Source organism: Conger conger, chromosome 2 (genome assembly GCF_963514075.1).
Source record: "Conger conger chromosome 2, fConCon1.1, whole genome shotgun sequence".
NCBI classification, from domain to species: Eukaryota; Metazoa; Chordata; class Actinopteri; order Anguilliformes; family Congridae; genus Conger; species Conger conger.
The window spans coordinates 55,566,623-55,586,728 of record NC_083761.1 but is presented as its reverse complement, the minus strand read 5'-3'; positions in this window follow the sequence as shown (position 1 = coordinate 55,586,728).

The window sequence follows — 20,106 nt, the reverse complement described above, 5'->3', positions numbered from 1 at the left end:
TGTCCTTGCATTTTGATTGTTTTTCTAAACTAAAAAAAATATTTAAAAAATGCCTTCTCAGTTGATCGAACTGGATTGAATTTTAAAACCATATTGTAATTACAGAATGTGGTCATTTTTAGACAAACTGATTTTTGACGTCTCAATTCATAAAACATTCTATAGTATTAAACTTAAATATGTCAGAATTATCTACATTTTCAAGGAAACCACATAAACCTATATTTTATGTATACAGTGTCCATGAGGATGTCACAACAATGTAGCCATTTTGTAGCCAAGTTGGAACTAAAGTGCATAAACAATTATTTTATGGAACTATTTTTTAGTTTCACACTGCACACTAATGGAGGTGGGAACCTCGCCTAATTATGTTGATTGGAATTGGACAGTGAAATAACCATGTAAACAGACTGGTGTGTTTTGATAGTCCTTTTATACATGTTCGATGTTTCTGTTTGGGCGTATGGCCAACTCTAGGAAGAGGCCTGGTGGTCTCAAACATCTTCCATTTCACAATTATTGAGGCCACTGTGCTCCTGGAAACACTCAAAGCTTTAGAAATGGTATTCTATCCATGCCTTGATCTATGCCTCGCTACAATTTTATTGCGGTGGTCTACAGAGAGTTCTTTGAACATCATGGCTTGGTCTTTGTCCTGACATGCACTGTGAATTGTGGGTCCTTGTATGCACAGGTGTGTGCCTTTCTAAACTATGTCCAATCAATTCAATTTGCCACAGGTGGACTGCAATCAAGTTCTAGACACAAGGATAATTAAAGCAAGCAGGATGCAACTCATTCATTCATTCATTCATTATCCTAACCCGCTTATCCTGAACAGGATCGCAGGGGGGCTGGAGCCTATCCCAGCATACATTGGGCGAAAGGCAGGAATACACCCTGGACAGGTCGCCAGTCCATCACAGGGCACACACACCATTCACTCACACACTCATACCCAAGGGCAATTTAGACTCTCCAATCAGCCTAACCTACATGTCTTTGGACTGTGGGAGGAACCCCATTCAAACACGCGAAGAACATGCAAACTCCGCACAGAGAGGCCTCGGCCGACGGGGATTCGAACCCAGGACCTCCTTCCTGTGAGGCAGCAGTGCTACCCACTGCACCATCCGTGCTGCCTACAGGATGCAACTGATCACTGAAAAACATGTTTTCAAATTGAGTGTGGAGTTATTGAGTGTAGATCAATGGGAAAAATGGCAATTTTATCCATTTAAAATTAAATCAACTCAAATCAAGCAGTCTGAATACTTTCTGAAGCCATTGTACATTTTCAGACTTCTTGCTGTTTTATTTTACCTTTGTTTTCTTATCTCTGCAAAGCACCTTGTGTTACTGTATGAAAGGTACAATAATTAAGTTTATTAGTGTGGCTACTTTATTTGAAAATACATATACTCAGTGAGCACTTTATTAGGTATTTATTAGACTTATTTATTTTGACTTATTGGTCTTCTGCTGCTGTAGCCTATCCACTTTTGACATGTTGTGTGTTTCATGATGTTCTTCTGCATACCACTGTTGTAACGTGGTTATTTGCGTTAGTCACCTTCCTGTCGACCAGTCTGGCCCTTCTCCTCTCACCTCTCTCATTGTTTTTGCCAGCAGAACTGCTGCTCACTGGATGTTTTCTAGAGATTTGTGCATGAAAATCCCAGGAGATCAGCAATTTCTGAGATTCTCAAACCACCATTCCACCGTCAAAGTCACTTAGATCATATTTCTTCTGACATTTGGTCTGAAAAACATTGAAACCTCTTGACCGCGTCTGCATGCTTTTATGCATTTAGTTGCTGCCACATGTTTGGCTGATTACATATTTGCATTAACAGGCTGGTATACAGGTCTACCTAATAGTGCTCATAAAGGCAAAGACGCATGATCTGGTTTGACTGTGAGTTAAGCATGTATTCCGTTCACTCTGTATCCTCTCAGATGTGGGCAGATATGTTTTTAGGAGTGGCAGTTTTTTATTTTTTCATTTTCTCCTTGTCTGAAAGCATTATCGGCGAAGAGGTTTAGAAGCATTGTTCAATGTAAACAACAGCTGCGGCCAGGCTATGAACTGCCTCCAGCCTCATGTCAGAGCATCATGTACAGTGCACAAGTGCTTTTGTGCTTGCATCAGTGGACTGCATCACTCACCCACTGACTGGAACACAGCCCCAAGCAGTAATGTATTCTGGATTGTCAAAGATGGCCCTCAGTAGCTTCAGTGCGAGACAAAACCACTGTCCTAAGACCTCAATTAAATATTTAATGTGATGTACTAAGTTTCACGTGCTGTTTGCCTGTGGTTTTTTTAAGAGGATAAAAAGACAGGCTATAATGTTTCTTCTGCATTATAGTATTTAGCTTTTTATTCTGTGTTGCTGAGAAACAGCTGAGATGATTAACTTATTTTAGTTATTGATTTCATTCACTTATTGATGCATTTAATTTATTGAACTTTGTTGATCAACTTTTTCTATTTTGTGTGGTGGTGGCTGAGAATATGTGACTGATTACCTCATGTTACTGTTCAGAATCTGTGCTACAAAATGACGTATCATTTGTTGAGATTGAGTAAATGTTTTTGGAGATATGATTCGATTATGATTCTTTGAATATAAGCACTTTGAAAGTTGCCACATTAAAACCTTACGTACATACTCTTGCCATAGTCTAGGATTGGCATAGTATTTATCCATTTATACCTTGTGAAAACAATTAGACTAAGTTTAATGCAATACATTACAGTTATTTAGCTGATGCTTTTATCCAAAGCAACGTATAGTTGATTTGACTAAGCGGAGGCCAATCCCTCAGGAGCAATGTGTTAACTGGGTTAAGGGCCTTGCTCAAGGGCACACAGCTGCACAGATCTTATTGTAGTTACACTAGGGCTTGAACCACCAACCTTAGCCACTAGGCGATAGGCTGCCCCATTAGGCTGTACCTTAGCCACTAGGCTATAGGCTGTAACAATAGGCTGTACCTTAGCCACTAGGCTATAGGCTGTAACTTTAGGTTGTACCTTAGCCACTATGCTATAGGCTGTAACATTAGGCTGTACCTTAGCCAACAGTCTATAGGCTGTAACTATAGGCTGTACCTTAGCCACTAGGCTATAGGCTGTAACATTACGCTGTACCTTAGCTATTAGGCTATAGGCTACCCCCAATGTAAATAACTGTAATGTAATGCTTGCATGTTTTTTTTTATTTTTTATTGTTATTTTTGATTTTCAGACAAATATCTAACTATAGCAGTCAGTTCCAATCAAAGTACAGCATAGTTTATAACACTTTATTTTGGTAAACCTATTGTTTGGCCGATATGTTTTTTTAATTTTTTCATATTTCACGCATCATTTCTTCTTAGACTGTCCTTGGCACTACTCAGTTGATGTAACATGAATGTTTTTATAGATAAATCAAGTTTCTATCTTGTGCAGTCTATATGAATCTCATATAGATTCATATATGAATCTCATATAGACTGCAGGTATGTACGTACCTCACCGAGCACTTTATTAGGAACATTTTAACTTTATTCCACCTACTTATTCATGCGATTATCTAATCCACCAATTGTGTGGCAGCAGTGCAATGTGTAAAATCATGTAGATACAGGTCAGGAGCTTCAGTTAATGTTCACATCAACCATAAGAATGGGGAAAATATGTGATCAAAGTGACTTTGACCAAAGAATGATTGTTGGTGGCAGACAGGGTGGTTTGAGTATCTCCGAAACTACTGATCTCCTGGGATTTTCACGCACACTAGTCTCTAGAGTTAGAATGGTGCAAAAAAAACACAAAAAAATACAGTGAGCAGACAGAAACGCCTTAACCACACAGTACAACAGTGGTATGCAGAAGAGCATCTCTGAACACACAACGCATAACTCAAAGTGGATGGCTACAGCAGTAGAAGTCTAAAAAAATAAGTCTAATAAATACCTAATAAAGTGCTCACTGAGTGTATATCTCATGTCAGAGCAATGTTAGTTCTTAACACTCTCAAAACGTTAAAATTTTTCACTGAGCTCTTTCATGAGTGGATGCGTTTTCACATACAGCATGCTCAGCACTGTCATAGACAGAATTGGGTACTTGTGGACCACATGTGAAAGCAGACTCAGTGAGTTTCCGCTGTAGTCTGCAGTGTGAAAATAAACAGGTAGTGACATCGCATTTGAAAGCAGTGTGGTTCTACATTCCAAATTATGTTGGACATCTTTCAATACATCTTTCATAAATGTAATAAATATAAATACTTCTATAAAAACCAATATAGGTCAACATAGGTATGGCCTAAACATTTTGGGATATTTCATCAAACTAATGTGTTTTTTCTTCCTTAATTTTAAATGAATGTCTGGCTCACGGCCACCATCGGTGAGGAGATTCCTGTTTGAGCAGAAAAGCAGTTCTGTTCAGTCACATCCTCAATCTATTACAGTAACTGTGCCTTTCTACCTCTAATCCCCTATTATCCTTTTGATGAAAATTGATTGCACTGGGTGCAGTTCTTCAGCATGTACATTCATCATCACCCTGTGTATTGCCACTCATCATCTCTCTCCCGCAGTTAAAACTGTCTATCATCTCCACCGCTTAATTACCAGAGATCTATCACAGCAATGGCCATACCTGCACAAGCAACCCTGTCTTTGTCTTGGTCAAATGAGACCACCTTTTGGGCCTACATTTTAAACATTCATAATATGGTCCCAAACCCAAAATTAACCCCTCTTTCAAGTGGGACATGAGGCTTCCAGTTGATCTACTGAAATGCAAAATGGGGTGCCTTTTTTACCAATAACTGGTTGTAAACTGGAAAGGTGCAACCTCTGATAATGCTTTACCTAAAGCTAGAAAATATTAATTTAGGGATGAACAGTTTGAGAAACATGATTAATCTCACAAGCATTGCAAAAGGCTGAACTCCTTTACTGAAATATAGGCATAGGACAGGACCACGGGGACATCTTTGCTGATTTTCAATGTAGTATTGAGCATTTCAGTAGGAATGAGTTGTACTCTTCTAGTGTATCTCGTGGTCTCTGCCTGGCCCTTGGATAAAGGGGATACCTCTCAGCCTAACATTTGAATTGGTCATCTTTGAAAAACATTGAAAATATTATTAAATGTGTGCTTTTTGTATTTTCATTTTTTTGCGGATCCATAGGCTTAATAAAACAATATTTTTTTTGTTTGCCATGACCCTACTCTTTGTATCCTGTACTATGCTCCTTACCACTCCACAGCAACAGATATGTTGACAGATGAGATCTTGGGCTTGAGCATATTGACAAACCAGCTACAAATATGATTGTGTCAACAGACACCTAACACCGAGTGCTCACTTCATCTTGATATCTTGATATGAACCTTGTGTTTTTTTACACACACTCCCCGTAATGTCAGCTGTGACTGAGCCCAGTAGGGCTTTCATGTTCAAAGTGTACATTCCACAACATGTTCCATACACTTTGCATCCTTAATAGTCTTTAGCGCTCTGGTTTTTGTTGCTAGGCACCCTGCATGGTGTGAAGCTGTGAGCAGTGTGAAGCTGAGGTCAGTAACCATATGCCCATTGTTCACTTCCAACCATAGCACACAGTGCTATATATTGCCAATCAAGTATTACGTATTCAGGTAGTTGTTTCCTCATTGCATTGTTAAAGATTGGGTTAATACGAGAATCAATCGGTTGTTTTTATTCACGAAATTGACATGAAACTGGTCCGTCGAAACCTGAGGTGAAAGAGGGCATGTATGGGGGTGAGCAATGTGATGTACAGCAGGCAAGCTTGTAACTGATCAGGGGAAAACATTGCGTAACAATGGACGCCGTGTCACAACACAACCCGATCTCCCCTATTGTAGGACAACTAAAACGTCTCCGTTTGTTTGTATTGTTTATATGCCATACTTTTTTCATTTGAAAGAATTCAAATGAGTTACATCTATGCCTCTTTCTGCTTAACCTCTCCTATTTCAGTGGACTCACAGCATTGCCAGCATTACTGGAATATTTCCAAGGTTCTCTTAAGAAATAAATGTTTGACATTGCTAATGCTGCCCAGTCTGTGCAGTATGTGAACATTTCTGATGAATTATATGGATCCGAACAGAGGTGTGTAGTGAGATACAGTACCCAATAAGTTCATTAACAAACTTTTGCTAATCTTTGTGAGGTTTGTGAGGACAAAAATATGGAACTTGTCAGGTTTCCATATCACTGTGCATGAAACCTTTAATGATAGCAATCCTCTATAATGGTGTGGAAAAGGTAGCATTGAGATTAGAGGGAAGATGTGCATCACTACCTTCCTGTCAAAGGAAAGTAACAACGTGTTTTTTCCCATTAATTGTTCCCATTATTCCATTCTGACAGCCCTCACATAACCTCTTTGCTATGCTCTAGCCCATAGCATATTTTCCAACTAAAACTCCCTCATAGGTGGACTTTCTCTCATGTTAAGTGGCTGTGCATACAGATATTATACAGAAAACTGTGTATATGTATGGACAAATGTAGAAACTAGCTTTAATGAACAAAGTAACCATTTGTTCCATTGTAACCATTGCAGCAATATATCCCTGTGCGAGAATATGAATATGTTTCTAGGATTTTCATGAATTTTTGAACAACACATGTGGATGGGAATTGTGAAAACTAGTAGGCCTGGCCCCAGATTAAGTGTGGAGATTCACCTGGGTAGCTTTGCTTTATCAGCTCAGGGTTTTCAAACTGGAAACTGACACAAAACAACTGGCAGTGTTCAGGTTGAGGGAAGATTATAGTTATGTTTAGGAGCTTGAAAAAGGCTTAGCACTGTTGGTCTTTAATTTCACAAAAAAAAGAAATTCTTACTACTGAGGCCTAACACTATAGCCTCATGGTCAGCATTTGCAGTATTTGCATGTTCAGTGAAATATTATTTATTAATAAATAACTTTGAACACATTTTATTGACATGGACACAGTTATACATGTCATTGTTCATGATAAATTACTTCAAACATGTTTTGTATTTCTTTTAATTGATTTTATTGTTTTTATCCATTTTAACAGCAAGAGTTCACTTCCATGGTTAGAATTAGGGTTAGGGTTAGAGTTTGAACCATGGTTAGCATTTGGAATGAGGCAAGATTAGGGTAATGATTGGTACTGAGCATAGGTAAGGGTAGTGCTAATTTTGACCACATAATTTCTCACTCTTGAGATTTAACCTTATGATCATGTTTGCATAAAACATGTATTTGCATACATCTTGCAGTGAAATATGTATAGATTATAAATAACTTCAAACACATTTCCTTGTCTTTCATTTGAATGACAATTAGATTTTTTTTTCTCTTCAATAGGTTTCCATACACTTTGCATCTTTAATATTCTTTAGCTCTCTGGTTTTTGTTGCTAGGCACCCTGCTCTATGGTGAACAGCAAGAAGCTTCTGTCATTGCTCACTTCCAACCATAGCACACAGTGCCATATAGTAGTCAATCAAGTGTGACCATGATCCGATATCAGTCACATCACCAAAACAAAGAATTGTACATTAAGCCAATATAACAGCAGTGACTGAAATTAAGTATTAAATTAAGGATTTTACTGTATAGCTGTCATTGTCATTAATTTTATTCATTAGATGTATGACTGGTGTGGACCTGACCTTTCAATTAAATTATAACCCGATTAATCTTATCAACCCACACTTTCTCACATTAAATCTTTAGCCTGCTCACAAGAAACTTTACACATTTCTTTGCAATGTCCCTCCATACTTTGCTGACCCAAAGTTGTGTCCCTGAAAATATTTTCAAAATATTATTCGTTTTATTTTTATTTAAAGGTACAATAGGTGAGATTTTTGTGTTAAGCATTGTTACAAGACCACTGTAAATCCCTTCCTATAATCGAAAAAGGCTCACAGACATGTTGACTCACTGCCTGTGTTTATCGTCCTTAAATTTGGGTTTCAATATATGCAGTTGACGAGCCAGCAATCTGTACCAAATCATAATATAGCTGTACAATAATTCAAGCTCATCGGTTGAAAAGCCAATGGCGTTTCAACATCAGCGCGTTCACAGAGAAGGGGTGGGATAAACTGTGTTGTGGTTTGAGCATGTTTGTTGGTGCAATTCCTCTCTTGACCATTATAAATTATCTATTGTACCTTTAATGTTAGTGTTGGTCTCCCCATAGTAGAATAAATGGTTCTTGAGATTAAGATCAGACGCACGTTCCCTAGAGGGAACAAAATTTAATTGACAGGCCGTTGGAGGTTATGCAGGAGAATGCAGCACCATTCTTTCATGAGAAAGTCCATTAATGTCATGTTTATGGACGTTGAAACTGCTGTCTCAGACATTTCAGAATCTCCCACTGATTGGGCTCAGATATGTTGACTGAGAAGGCCACAGCTTATGGAAATCTCATTGTTGTGTTCATCAGACCATTCGGTTATCACATGTGCTCTATGGATAAGGGCACTTGCATCCTGGATTAGGCTGAGAGGAGGCCCTTGTAATTTGTCAAAACAAATTGAGGAATGATTACTTGTCCCAAGTGGTTCCATTACCGCTACAGTGGGCTCCAGAATTATTGACACTCTTGAAAAACATGCTCAAAAAGTACGGTCAACTAAAAAATAATATAGTTATTGACATAAGCTTTGTTTTCCAATATTTATTTCCCAACAGTATTTGTCCTGACATGCAGTGTGAGTGGTGGGACCTTAATATACACAGGTGTGTGTCTTTCTGGGGGACTCTAATCAAGTTGTAGACACATCTCAATGATAATAAAAGCACCTGACACAATTTGGAGTGCCACAGCAAAGGGTCTGAATACTTATGTCATTTAGAGATTTCAGCTTTTGATGTGTAATTTTTTTATTTTTTTCACCTTATCATTATGGGCTATTGAGTGTAGATTGATGGGCAAACATGGCAGTTTTATCAATTTGAAATTAAATCTACAACACCCTAAAGTGTGCAGAAAGTGAAGGGTCTTTCTATAGTCACTGTATCAGTATCCATGAGTATGTGGTTCCACGCCTGCCCTTGATGATGTCTTTGCTCCAGAATTCCATGCTGAGCTCACCTTATACAGTACATGGTTCCTCATGAAACATCAGCATATTGAGCTGTCTGCATCACTATGTGCCCCAAAAATCATCCCACTTTTAAAGTTATTAAAATTTTGTCTTGTAGCAATAAAAGGCATTATTACAGGCAATCAGGCCTGCCCAGTATTTTTGCTCGCAACCCTGAATGTGTGTTATTGTGCAATTAATTCAGGAGCCACACCTGTGTGGAAGCACCATCTCTGAGATAATATGGCCCAGAGAGAGAAAAACATCCTTGAATAGACATTAGGAGGGTCTAATTAAAAAAATAACAGCTCAGTAAGAATCCAGAAGTTGCAATTATGGTTGGAACAAAAATCTGCATACAAAGTGGGCCCTCAGGACTGAGTTCGGGAGCGACTTTATGTTATCTTGTACTGCACGCTTGTTCAACATAATATCATACTCACACCTACATATTACATATATACATGTGTTCATTGAATCACTGAATTATCTATTTCCCCTGTGTGCCCATAGAAGCTACCAGAGCATTGGACAGCATCATATATATATACCCTTGTGCAAGATTGTCTTATGCTTTGGTGAGCTTTAGAGTATGCCGCCATATCAATAATTCATCTTTTTTTTGCTGCATGGACATAGATGAATAAAAGTGGAATGCAGCACTGGCTGCTTGGATCCAAGAATTGCTCCAAGCAGCTATATTCTTTCATGTAAAAAAAAAAAAAACAAGTTCACAGAGGTCTCTGTATTTTTGGACATGAATGGTCAGCCAAAAACGTATTTTGTCTCCTTTTGCCACGTGTCAACCTTTGTCATTTGATTCCAAAAGCCAAAAGCCATCATTTTAATGGACAGAAATATTGATGTGGATTTGGAAGACTGATAGAATACATTATTAGTTACACAGTGAGAAACCCAGTACAAACCATTTCCACTACTTTCAATTCTGTAAAATGTACATTGCCTAGCTATTTATTGACAATTACATACACACATTTATTATTCACTTATTACATATAGGACATGTCTTACAGATACAGCCTACTCAAACTAAATTCAGATTTGAATGGAGATTTGCCAAACAAAACAATTAATCTGTAAGGAGGTTCAAATAGACAATTCATTTTGCTCTCACTTTCAAAGGTTCAAAAGGTTCAAAGGTTTTGATTGTTAAACCACTGCAATTCCATCTTTCTTGAGAAACAGCTGGTGATCAATTAATGTGTTTGCAAAGGAGTTGTTTTCAAAAGAGCTTTCACAAAGGAAATAAACTAGATAACATTAATTCCATATCCTCTGTACTGGGAAAACAATAATAATAACTGCAATATAAAGACATGCAGGTGAAATGGATCATTTTCTACAATCCTAGACAAACCTCCCAGTGGGGGATTTGTATCTAGCCTGCATTTTAGTTTAGTTCTATATTTGAATGAATATTAATAACATAATTTCCTTCCTGAAATCATAGTATTCTGTAGGCCATTCACTTGATTCAGCTGTATTCATGCTTTGCTCATTTTCCGATTACAATTCTATACTGTACATGTATGTATTAAATTTATTCATTAGAATAAATAGAATATTAAGGTGAATGACACTGATATGTATGGTGCTGTGATATGATACAAAATATGATCCTCTAAAGCAGTGGTCTCCAACCCTGGTCCTGGAGAGCGACAGGGTCTGCTGGATTTAATTGTTGCTTGGCACTTAATCAATTAGAGCAGTTTAATACACAGTTAACTGACCTCACGTGGTTACCTGGGTCTCAACGGGGTCCTGATATTCAGGTGAAAACTAAAAAAGCAGACCCAGTAGCTCTCCAAGACCAGGGTTGGAAACCACTATTCTAAAGTGTGTTTGGCAGTGTATTTCTGTGAATCTCCACTTGTACAATCAAATAGGTCGACTAGAGACATAAAAATATGTGACTGTGCTGGTCAGACCTGGGTCAAATATGTCATTGTTGTTCATTCTTTTCCATGGTCTACCAAGCTTATCTGGGGAATTGGTACCCATGGAATCTGAAGTGGAAACCAAGTCCAAAACAATTACATATTTGACCCTGGTGCCTGTCTAGTGAACACGAGACACATTTATTAATATGACCACAGAAGTGGAGCAACTTTAACATGTTTTTAACAACTTTAACTTTAACATGTTTTGAGGCACTACCATGCCTCAAAAGGTTTAAATGATTTAACAATTAACACCCACTATACTGTCTCTTGCTACATGACTCTATATCAAACATGTGACTAAATACATTTGTGTCTAAAGACACAATCCTCTGCTGATATATGCTCAGTTATGGAATTGCAGTACAAATTACCTTTATTCCGTGAATGCTTGGGACAAAAATAGAACCTGGAGCTGTGACACCAAAGACAGTGTCGGAATTATGCATATCCGATTGTGAAAGTCTGCACTGTTTTAATGAGAATCAATCAATCAATCAATCAATGTTGTTTTTGTTTTGCTTAATAAAATTAACATTTTAATTAACTCCTTAAGTATCATCTCTTTTCTTGACACAAGCTGGAAAATTACATACACAAAATAAAATGGTTACTATTCTTGACCCTTTTGACTACAGGCATAATCCTGGTCTGGAAAAAAAGATATGCAGATGTTTTGAATTAGGAGAGATTTGGGGACTGATAGGTGCGGAATATCAGAAACCAAGCAGACTACAAACTGAGAGAAAAGGGGTCTTTATTACCAGTCCAGGTACAGAAGCCAGCCAACAGGAACAACACAGGATAAGCAGACAGTAGTAAACGGACAAGAGTGGTGCAATGGAGAACAGACGAGACGAAGTCAAACACAGACAAGGGTCAAAACCAGGAGATCAGACAGAGATTGAATTTGTATCTGTTGAATTTATCAAAATAATATGCTGGCTTGTTAATGCAATGCAAATAATTGGGTATAAATTATAAATCTGTACAAAAAGAATATTAACTACAAGGCTGTAGCAAGTTGTCAAAGATCTGTGCAGATACACCTTGATGGAGATGGACAGAGGCTGATGTCCTGTCTTTTGAGGCTTTCAGCAAATGCAAACATTTCACTTAAAACAATGTTTTTGGGGGCCAAGCAGTGAAGATGCATAGACACACAGTGTGTCTCTACCTCTTCTTCTTATTATTCATCGTCATTATCTTTTTCTTCTGACTAGGGTGTCTTTGGCAGCCAAGGAGAACTGTATGATACAAAGTTTTTAAATTTGGCACACTGATTGGGATAGTCCTATGATTCTTGATTTCACCAAGATTCATGTCTCTACCTTGAGCACTCTAGTGCCACCAACAGGTCAAATTTGGGGGTACGTTTATGCATGCAAGTTTGGAGACATGCTCAATTTAAAAAAATGTTGGATTCCTTGGATCAAGCGTAGCAATACCAAAATTGGCCAGCCTGTTGCCATTGTATTAGAAGTGTGAAATGGCATTGAGATTGGTTCTAAAACAGGTGAGATATTGAGGTTCAGAATTTCAACCAATTCAAACTACTGCACTCACTATAAATTAAAGACCATTGAGATCATTTTTCAAAGCTGTATTACAGTCAGGTCTTGTAAGCCCATTACACTCAGTGACCATTTATTTATATAGACCTGTAAGCTGGTTAATGCAAATATCTAATCCACCAATCATGTGGCAGCAACTCAATGCATAAAAGCATGCAGAGCTGGGGAAGAAATTAGATCAAAGTGGCTTTGACTGCGACTCAGAAACTACTGATCTCCCGGAATTGTAACGCACAACAGTCTCTAGCGTTTACAGAGAATGGTACAAAAAACAGTGAGCAGATGTTTTGTGGGTGAAAATGCCTGGTTAATGACAGAGGTCAGAGGAGAAAGGCCAGACTGAACGTGACAGTAACTCAAATAACCACACATTACAACACTGGCAACACTTTGAACCTTGAAGTGGATGGGTTACAGCAGCAGAAGACCATATACTTTCTTTTATGAAACCTGAAATGAAGCCATAAAATATAAAATGCATTAGAAAAAATATTAAATTTAATATACTAAATCAGATGTATAGTATGGTTGGGGGCATGGAATCCAGCATGTTTGTGAGTGGAGTTTGTTTGCATTAAAAAAATAAAATAACTGTCAACAACGAATGTGTATAATTATTTGCAGGACATTTATTGTTGGTGTTCCATAAATTATATTGCCAATATTGTAAATGGGAAATGCCAAATTTTGGAATGTCTGAAAGTTACTAAGTATACATGAATATTTGTAACATGTATAAACAAGACCAGTCACCATGGCTTTTGTTCAGAGTAGGCCAATTCAGTATTTTTTAAGGCTGACATTTCCTTGAGGAGCTATAATGAAGACAGGAGTAAAGAGCACGGAGGTAAATCTCATACCTTCTTACCTTCATTTCTGCCAGATAAAAAGCCCCCATGCCCCCACTTATATTGCTGTACCACTGTTCTGGCAAGGACTAAACTGTTTAGTCAGTCCATGCACTTGCAGCTTGGTTTTTACAGTGAAGAATGAACAGTAAACCAAATAAAAGTGGAGGTGGAGCTTTCATACGTGAGAGGGAAGACAAGAGAGTGAGGGAGGGAGGGCGAGAGAAAGGCAACGAGAGAGGAGAGAAAGGCAGAGGGAGCGAGGGAGAACAAAGGCATAAAGTCTGTGCGAGAGAGGATCAGAGTGGCTGCTGAATAGGAAGGAAGCGCTACATGTTTTTAGGAAGTGACATGAGAATTGAATGACTGCTGTGAACAGTGAGCCTGAGGCCTGGAAGATTGGAAGCCTGGTGCAGCAATAGGTCTTGGTGAGTACAGACTTCCTCCCCTGAAAGGAGATTTCCATGTGGAATTTCAGATTTCCTTTGTGATACCATTAGGCTTCATCATATCTTTCCCAAGCTTGAGAGATTTGTCTGGTTAGATATGAGATTACCTTGAAGCAGAAGCATCCAAAAAATTCTTTTTTTTTTTTTACTTTCTGAACCCATTTAAAGGCCCATAAATGTATTAATATGCGTATTAGTGTAAATATGAATAATGTATTTCATAGGTTGCATGTATTTCTATTCTTTGGTATTTCATCTGCATTGTTCTTGTGGTTAGACTGTGTATGTATGTATATATTTCTTTGTCAAAGAGGGTGGTGGTACAAAACAATGGGTAGTGATCTGGGCTTGTACTGTAACACTATGGTTGTGAGTTCAATTCCCAGCTGGGGCTCTTGAGCAAGGTGCCTGAATTATTATTATTCATATTCAGCTGCATAAATTACCTTTAAAAAAAACGATCGGTGTGTGTTTAGCAGGGTATTATATATTGAACTTTTCCAGTTGATAAGCAGATTAGTTCCAGTTTATCATTTGACTATAAATTATTGCAATGGTTTACCAAATATTGAACCATTTCTTCTTAAATTGGATTACATTTACTGTATATGCTTAGATATTTAGTTGTGTAGTTCTACAGTTGTATCAAGTCTGACCAACCATATCACTGCTGACTGTGGCCGGTAGCTCCACGGGGTGACTTGCAGGGAATTGGAGGGTTCCGTCGACTAGGGTGCAGTGGATTCATAATCTAGTGAACCCTGCAAATCGATCTGCAGTGAGCCACATATATGGTGTTGCAGTTTTTTTTTAATGACTATTTCAGACAACCATTTTGTGTGAGGGTGTATGATATAGACATTTACATCTCCCTCAAAGCCTCTTTGTCTCAAACCCATCAGTATCTTCACACCTATGCAATCTCTCGATGTATTGCCACTCTCCAGCTCAAGATTTTCTCTATAACTCAACATGCTTTGACACATGCAGTGGGAGGTATACATTCTCCCAGCTTTAATCAAGGCATTCAACTGGGTTGATGCACAGCTCCTTTTTTAAAGGTGGTTGCCAAGAGGATATCTCCTCTGCCATTTCACAGCCAAGTGTCTCTACAGCGTTTGTGTACTAATGTAGAAGTAGAGGAGGCAAGTTAGCCTGTGCCTCTTTGCGGAAATGTCAAGTGGCAAAAAATAAAGTAAAGAGCGCTACAGTTGGTTCACACCTCTCTTTTCTGTCTTGTTATTAAGCCAGATATTTAGCATTCCCTTATCTACCTACTACATGTGACACAGCCTAAGAGAAAAAAAGCATGGAATACTGTGGAATCTTTAAATGCACTGATTGGAAATGTATGGGGTGAATAGATATGGCTCCTGAATGCCTCAGATACCCCCTTACTCCTTTAGTTAGTGTGAATTTAATTCACCCAAAGGATTATGCAGAGAGATTATGAGAGAGTGAGAGAGCTAGGTTTGATTCATTGTGAATTATCCAATGGGATTCATTCTCAGTGTTTGTTGGGAGATAAATGCTGCATGGCTGACAGATGACAGGACATGAAAACACACAGCAATGGTTCATTACTAACAGTCATTTTGTGAGCTATAGCATAAGTCAGTTCTTACATACATTACATAGAACCCCCGCCCCCATTTCCAGTTCCATTATTGATTTCAATTTTTTTTGTGTTAAAAGGGTAATTTCTTTAGGAAGGCCTGGCTTACTGGTCATGATTAAAGCAGCATCATTAGGAATAGAGGCGACCCACTGGTCATTTCCCATGTCATTCCCCCCCCCCCCCCTTCTATCTGTCTCTTTTTCTCCATCAGTTTATTGTTCAACTAACCTATCATGAATTCAGATATTTAAACCTCAATCCAAAAGTATGCACTGCACCCACTATTGAACATTGGTGATGATGAACATTTTGGCATCACCTTAGTCACTGTTGCTTGTGAATCATCTTCACTGATACTGCCACCAAACATGTTCCAACAATCACCTGCCTTTTGGCAGCATCTTTTTCAGCGATGCTAGCCATAACTATGGACAATTAGGTCCTATGCATGCTTGGCCATTTTTCTGATTAATTACAGGTGAGCCACTCCTTTGTCTGATATAGTCTGACACATAATCATATGTAGCTACTACATCAGGTCCAATTAATGCAAACACACCAAGTAACTCCAACCAAAGCTATTCTGGACACTGCCTGGGTAAACTGTACAAACTTTACAAAAAACCTTGTAGTAGACACAATTGAATTAACTTAATCAATTAAGAGAGCACAAAAGACATCTGATCCAATGAATGGATGATCAGGATCTGAATTTAAATACAGAACGTAAAGTCTTAGGGAATTTTAAGCAAAGGTGGGAATCAGATCTTTTAGCTGTCTTAGTGGAAATGCAAGACCTGTTCCTGTTGTGGCTTGTATTTTCTATGCCTCTGTCTGTTGGGGGAGGGTTCATACTTATTGGTGCCAAAAAGGATCACAAGTTGATAAGAAAGGCAAGCACTGACATTGGTGTAGCTCTGCTTGAAGTTCCATCCCAGAACAGGCTGTAGAAAAACCATTACAAGGATATTACACAAAGCAATTTGCATCCTCTGCACTAATGACACAAATGAGCAATTTGAATGGAAGGAATCTTCTCTTCCCAGGTGCTCTACAGAAATTTAAGAACCTTTCAATGCATTCTGTTTATCCAGCTAGCAAATAACCCTACTGCAACTGTTTTACAACATTGCACAGGGTTTGGTGAAGAACAACAAAGCAAACATTTATTTTGTCTACCCTCCCAAACCAAACTGACTACAATGACTGCAAATACAGTGGGCTCCAGAATTATTGGCAACTCTAACTGGCAATACACAGAAAATGCTTTAAAAAAAAAAATTAACAATAGGATTACTGAGAAATTCAAAAAGAAAAAAATACAGGACTTTATTATTGTTTCAATGGAACCAACCAAAATCAAACATTAATATAATAAATCATACAGTGCATCTGGAAAGTATTCACAGCGCTCCACATTTTGTTATGTTACAGCCTTATTCCAAAATTGATTAAATTCATTTTTTTCCACCAAATTCTACACACAATACCCCATAATGACAACATGAAAGAAGTTTTTTAGAAATGTTTGCAAATGTATTAAAAATAAAAAACTAAGAAATCACATGTACATAAGTATTCACAGCCTTTGCCATGAAGCTCAAAATTGAGCTCAGGTGCATCCTGTTTCCACTGATCAACCTTAAGATGTTTCTACAGCTTAATTGGAGTCCACCTGTGGTAAATTCAGTTGATTGGACATGATTTGGAAAGGCACACACCTGTCTATATAAGGTCCCACAGTTGACAGTGCATGTCAGAGCACAAACCAAACATGAAGTCAAAGGAATTGTCTGTAGACCTCCAAGACAGGATTGTCTCGAGGCATAAATCTGGGGAAGATTTCTGCTGCTTTGAAGGTCCCAATGAGCACAGTGGCCTCCATCATCTGTAAATGGAAGAAGTTTGGAACCACCAGGACTCTTCCTAGAGCTGGCCGCCCGTCTAAACTGAGCAATCGGGGGAGAAGGGCCTTGGTCAGGGAGGTGACCAAGAACCCGATGGTCACTCTGTCAGAGCTCCAGCGTTCCTCTGTGGAGAGAGGAGAACCTTCCGGAAGGACAACCATCTCTGCAGCAATCCACCAATCAGGCCTGTATGGTAGAGTGGCCAGACGGAAGCCACTCCTTAGTAAAAGGCACATGGCAGCCCGCCTGGAATTTGCCAAAAGGCACCTGAAGGACTCTCAGACCATGAAAAACAAAATTCTCTGGTCCGATGAGACAAAGATTGAACTCTTTGGCGTGAATGCCAGGCGTCATGTTTGGAGGAAACCAGGCACCGCTCATCACCTGGCCAATACCATCCCTACAGTGAAGCATGGTGGTGGCAGCATCATGCTGTGGGGATGTTTTTCAGCGGCAGGAACTGGGAGAATAGTCAGGATTGAGGGAAAAATGAATGCAGCAATCCAGACATCCTGGATGAAAACCTGCTCCAGAGCGCTCTTGACCTCAGACTGGGGAGACGGTTCATCTTTCAGCAGGACAACGACCCTAAGCGCACACAGCCAAGATATCAAAGGAGTGGCTTCAGGACAACTCTGTGAATGTCCTTGAGTGGCCCAGCCAGAGCCCAGACTGAACATCTCTGGAGAGATCTGAAAATGGCTGTGCATCGATGCTCTTCATCCAACCTGATGGAGCTTGAGAGGTGCTGCAAAGAGGAATGGGCGAAACTGCCCAAAGATAGGTGTGCCAAGTTTGTGGCATCATATTCAAAAAGGCTGTAATTGCTGCCAAAGGTGCATCAACAAAGTATTGAGCAAAGGCTGTGAATACTTATGTACATGTGATTTCTTAGTTTTTTATTTTTAATAAATTTGCAAAAATTTCAAAAACTTTTTTCATGTTGTCATTATGGGGTGTGTAGAATTTTGAGGAAAAAAATGAATTTACTCCATTTTGGAATAAGGCTGTAACATAACAAAATGTGGGAAAAGTGAAGCGCTGTGAATACTTTCCAGATGCACTGTAGATTTCACCAAAATGTTGGTGAAATTATTGGCACCCCTGGTTTAGTACGGGGTGATTTTTTTCTATGCAGATTCTTGCATGATCCTTGGGTATGTGCTCATCAACTACCTTCTTCAGTTCAACCCACAGGTTTTTGATTGGATTGAAGTGCAGCGCCTGAGATGGCCACTGCAGAACATTGCTTTTGTTGTCATGGAACCATTTCTGTTTTTTGTGTCTTGCTGAACAGTGCACCTACAACCAAGTCTCAGCCTTGGGGTAGGGGCAACCACATTATCAGCCAAAAATTGCCTGGACCTCTGGAATTAAAACAGCCCCAAAACATCACTGGCTCACCTCCACAAAATTTCACTGTGGTTATGACATGCATCTCCTTTTATGCATCTCTGCTTCAGTGCCAAATATGCCAATGCTGTATCTGACAAAATGTTCAATTCGGTGTCATCTGGCAACAGCTTAAAATTGAATGTTTTGGTCAGATACAGCATCGGAGAAAAGGAGATGAGCATACCCACGGTGAAATTTGGTTGGGGGTCAGTGATATTTTGGGGCTGTTTTAATTCCAGAGGTCCAGGGGACACACCCAAGAATGTGAAGGATTTTGCAAGGATTTATGTAGAGGAATGATATCCCTTCAAATGTGTTCCTTAACCTTGCATAGCATTACAGGAAAAGACGCCATGCTGTTGTCCTGTTATCTTGGTGGATGCACCAAGAATTAAACCAGGGGCGCCAATAATTATGGAAACTTGATTTTGGTGAAATCTATTTTTTATGAAATTCATTTTGGTTGGTTCCACAGAAATGAATGAAGTCCAGTATTTTTCACATGTTCAGCATTTTGAGTTTATCTCAGTAATCATAGTATGTTTTGTGCATTGCCAATCAGAGGTGCCAATCATTTTGGAGCCCACTGTATATAGCATGCTTTTTTATATTTTATATTTATATTCACAAATCTTCTTTATGGCTCATATATATCTTGAAATCAAATAATCACTGAATTCTTATTTGAGTTTTTATTTTAAATTAATCATGGTTTCATTGTGAATGTCAATTATTTTCATCATGATCATCAGACTTTGAGCCTTTTTCTGTAACAGCACCATATGTGGACTCATATGATTAAGCTAATTACAAATATTCATGGTTTCTGATGGAGATGATCTATCATAACATAACCTAATAACTTGTAATTTATTTTAATTATGCACAAGTGCAGTAGTGTTGCTTTAATCCATTTAATTATCTGCTCCATTACAGAAAGAAATACAACATTAGCGAATAAGCATTTCAATGCTTATTCGTGCACAGGTGTGGAAATGTAGCCAATAATAAATGAAAACACTTAATCACTGTGAAAACAGAATGGGCATTTTCATTTATAAATGTTATTTAACTGATCATGGTTAATTAAGCCTAACAGACCCTGACGTTTTAAAATTATTATCTACAAAGTTATCAACTGGTGCGTCTTCGGCTACTGATTACCATGTTTGAGACAGGATGATACACATAACAAAACATTTTCCTGTCTTTAGGATTAATTCAGCCAGCC